Raw genomic sequence first — 4,254 nt, 5'->3', positions numbered from 1 at the left:
TGATCTTCCCTGGATAAGATATTCTTATCTTATCTTATCTTTGGGAGTTTATCTCTATCTTTGTGGAACCGCCTTTTCCAGGCCTTTTCGGCCTTTAGGTTTGGGCTGCGTTCCTTTTGATGGGCCTTCCTTGCTCTTTGTCCGAGGTCCGACCTTTAGGTGTGAGCTTTAGGACAAGGTCGGACCTCTTGCGGATTTACCGAGTTGGAGGACCCCGGTCAGGGTATGAACAGAAGTGTTGAGTTGTTCCCAATAGTTGTTGGGAGGAACGTGCATCCCTTGAGGCATCTCAGGGATTTCTTGATGATGAGCTTCCTCATGCATCTCTTGAGATCCGTGGAGGGTTTCTCTTGCTTGCTCCATCCTCTTCTTGGTGATGGGCTTATCCTCTTCAATGGGGATGTCTCCTTCTTTGATAACTCCAGCTGAGTAACATAGATGGCAAATAAGGTGAGGAAAAGCTAGCCTTGCCATGGTGGAGGGCTTTTCGGCTATTTTGTAGAATTCATTGGAGATGACTTCATGAACTTCTACTTCCTCTCCAATCATGATGCTATGAATCATGATGGCCCGATCCACAGTAACTTCAGATTGGTTGCTAGTGGGAATGATGGAGCGTTGAATGAACTCCAACCATCCTCTAGCCATAGGCTTGAGGTCCAGTCTTCTTAGTTGAATTGGCTTGCCTTTGGAGTCTCTTTTCCATTGAGCTCCTTCCACGCATATGTCCATAAGGACTTGGTCCAACCTTTGATTAAAGTTGACCCTTCTAGTGTAGGGGCGTACATCTCCTTGCATCATGGGCAAGTGGAACGCCAACCTCACATTCTCCGGACTAAAATCTAAGTATTTCCCCCGAACCATTGTGAGATAATTCTTTGGACTTGGGTTCATACTTTGATCATGGTTCCTAGTGATCCATGCATTGGCATAGAACTCTTGAATCATTAAGATTCCGACTTGTTGCATGGGGTTGGTTAGGACTTCCCAACCTCTTCTTCGGATCTCATGTCGGATCTCCGGATACTCATTTTTCTTGAGCTTGAAAGGGACCTCAGGGATCACCTTCTTCTTTGCCACAACATCATAGAAGTGGTCTTGATGGCTTTTGGAGATGAATCGTTCCATCTCCCATGACTCGGAGGTGGAAGCTTTTGTCTTTCCTTTTTCTTTTCTAGAGGATTCTCCGGCCTTAGGTGCCATTGATGGTAATGGAAAAACAAAAAGTTTATGCTTTTACCACACCAAACTTAAAAATATTGCTCGCCCTCGAGCAAGAGAAGAAAGAAGAGAAGAAAAAGAAGAAGAAAATATGGAGGAGAGTGAGAGATGGTGTTTTCGGCCAAGGTGTAGAAGAGGGGGTTTGTGTTGTGTGAAAATGAAGTAGAATGGAAGGGTATATATAAGGAGGGGAGAGGGTGTAGTTTCGGTCATTTAGGGTGGGATTGGGTGGGAAAGTGTTTTTGAATTTTGAAGGTAGGTGGGGTTTTTGGGGAAGAGTGGATGGATGTGAGTGGTGAAGGGGGTGATTGGGAAGAGAGATTGAAGTTGTTGGGAAGTGTGATATGGAGAAGAGTGTTATAGGATTAGGAGGTAAGGTGGGAATATGTTAGGTGGGAATCCTGTGGGGTCCACAGATCTTGAGATGATCCTGTGGGGTCCACAGATCCTGAGGTGTCAAGGAATTACATCCCTGCACCAAATAGGCATGCAAAATGCCTTTGCATACCATTCTAGCGTTTAAACGCCGAGGTGATGCATGTTCTGGGCGTTCAACGCCCATGTGTAGCATGTTATGGGCGTTCAACGCCCATGTGTAGCATGTTTCTGGCGTTGAACGCCAGTTCCATGCTTGTTACTGGCGTTCAGCGCCAGCTTTTCTCAAGGCACATTCCTGGCGTTCAAACGCCAGAATGTTGCTTGTTTCTGGCGTTCAGCGCCAGATTCATGCTCTGTTCTGGCGTTGAACGCCAGCCAGATGCTCCTTACTGGCGTTGAACGCCAGTCTTGTCCTTCCTCCAGGGTGTGATTTTTCTTCTGCTATTTTTGATTCTGTTTTTAATTTTTATATTTTTTTCATGACTCCACATGATCATGTACCTAATAAAACACAAAATAAAAATAAAATAAAATTAAAATTAGATAAATAAAAATTTGGGTTGCCTCCCAATAAGTGCTTCTTTTATGTCAATAGCTTGACAGTGGGCTCTCATGGAGCCACAAGGTGATCAGGTCAATGTTGTATAGTCCCAACACCAAACTTAGAGTTTGGATATGGGGTCTTAACACCAAACTTAGTGTTTGGTTGTGGCCTCCCAACACCAAACTTAGAGTTTGACTATGGGGGCTCTTCTTGACTCTAAACTGAGAGAAGCTCTTTGTGCTCGCTCTCTTTTGTCACAGAGGGATGGCCATGTGCCTTAAAAACAAGGTAGTCCCCATTCAATTGAAGGACTAATTCACCTCTGTTGACATCTATCACAGCTCCTGCTGTAGCTAGGAAAGGTCTTCTAAGGATGATGCATTCATCCTCTTCCTTCATAGTGTCTAAGATTATGAAATCAGCAGGGATGTAAAGGCCTTCAACCTTTACTAACACGTCCTCTACTATTCCATAAGCTTGTCTCAATGACTTGTCTGCCAATTGTAATGAGAACAAGGCAGGTTGTACCTCAATGATCCCCAGCTTCTCCATTACAGAGAGTGGCATAAGATTTATCCCTGACCCCAGATCACATAGAGCTTTTTCAAAGGTCATGGTGCCTATGGTACAAGGTATTAAGAACTTGCCAGGATCTTGTCTCTTTTGAGGTAAAATTTGCTGAATCCAGGTATCTAGTTCATTAATGAGCAAGGGAGGTTCACTTTCCCAAGTCTCATTACCAAACAACTTGGCATTCAATTTCATGATAGCTCCTAAATATTGAGCAACTTGCTCTCCAGTCACATCTTCATCCTCCTCAGAGGAAGAATAGTCTTCAGAGCTCATGAATGGCAGAAGGAGATTTAATGGAATCTCTATAGTCTCTATAATGAGCCTCAGATTCCTTTGGATCCTTAATAGGAAACTCCTTCTTGCTTGAGAGACGTCCCAGGAGGTCTTCCTCACTAGGATTTTCGTCCTTCTCCTCCCTTGTGCATTCGGCCATATTGATCACATTAATGGCTTTGCACTCTCCCTTTGGATTCTCTTCTGTATTGCTTGGGAGAATACTGGGAGGAGTTTCAATGACTTTCTTACTTAGTTGGCCCACTTGTGCCTCCAGATTTCTGATGGAGGATCGTGTTTCACTCATGAAACTGAAAGTGGCTTTTGACAGATCAGAGACTAGATTGGCTAAATTAGAAGTGTTTTGTTCAGAATTCTCTGTCTGTTGCTTGGTGATGAGCTTGTTTTGAGCTAGCAGAGCATCTACATTGTTCAACTCCGTTACCCCTCTAGTGTTCCCTCTTTCGGAAGCATAGAAGTAGTCATTCTCAGCTACAGTTTCAATGACATCTATGGCTTCCTCAATGGTCTTCTTCTTGTTCAAAGAACCTCCGGATGAATGGTCTACGGCCATCTTTGATTCATATGACAGTCCTTCATAGAAGATGTGCAGCTGCACCCATTCATTGAACATATCAGATGGACATCTCCTTGTTAGGTCTTTAAACCTCTCCCATGCTTCATATAGAGTCTCACCATCTTGTTGCCTGAAATTTTGGACCTCAGCTCTCAGTCGATTGACTCGTTGAGGGGGATAAAATCTTGCTAAGAATTTGTTCATAACATCATCTCAAGTTGTCAAGCTCTCCTTTGGAAAAGACTCCAACCACTTGGTTACCTTGTCTCTGAGAGAGAATGGGAACAACAACAGTCTATAGGCGTCAGGTTGAACGCCATTGGACTTCACTGTGTCACATATTCTCAGGAAGGTGTTTAAGTGTTGGTTGGGGTCTTCCTGGACACCTCCTCCAAACGAGCAATTGTTCTGAACAAGGGTGATGAGCTGTGGCTTTAGTTCAAAGTTGTTGGCATGGATGGTTGGTTTTTGGATGCTACTTCCGCAGTTCCCTGGGTTTGGGTTAATGTAAGAGCCCAAGACTCTTCTATCTTCCCCACCAGGATTTGCTCTACCTCCTCCACCATGGTTGTGCACCTCTTCCTCATGATGGTCTTCCATGGTTGTTTCAAAGTATTCTTCACAGTGTTCCTCCTCTTCTTCAGCACCCACTACACGTTTTTCTTTTGCCTCCCTTCTTAATCTTAAG

General features: G+C 44.1%; 1 non-coding gene across 1 annotated transcript; it reads left to right on the top strand.

Annotated features, from left to right (window-relative positions):
* Positions 1 to 3,622: 3,622 nt before the first annotated feature.
* Positions 3,623 to 3,725, top strand: LOC112765164 (small nucleolar RNA R71). Its single transcript, XR_003183542.1, has one exon. It is a non-coding gene; the product is annotated as a small nucleolar RNA R71 (small nucleolar RNA).
* Positions 3,726 to 4,254: the final 529 nt, after the last annotated feature.

Source organism: Arachis hypogaea, chromosome 2, assembly GCF_003086295.3.
Source record: "Arachis hypogaea cultivar Tifrunner chromosome 2, arahy.Tifrunner.gnm2.J5K5, whole genome shotgun sequence".
Taxonomy (NCBI): Eukaryota; Viridiplantae; Streptophyta; class Magnoliopsida; order Fabales; family Fabaceae; genus Arachis; species Arachis hypogaea.
This window is presented reverse-complemented; position numbering and strand designations above follow the sequence as displayed.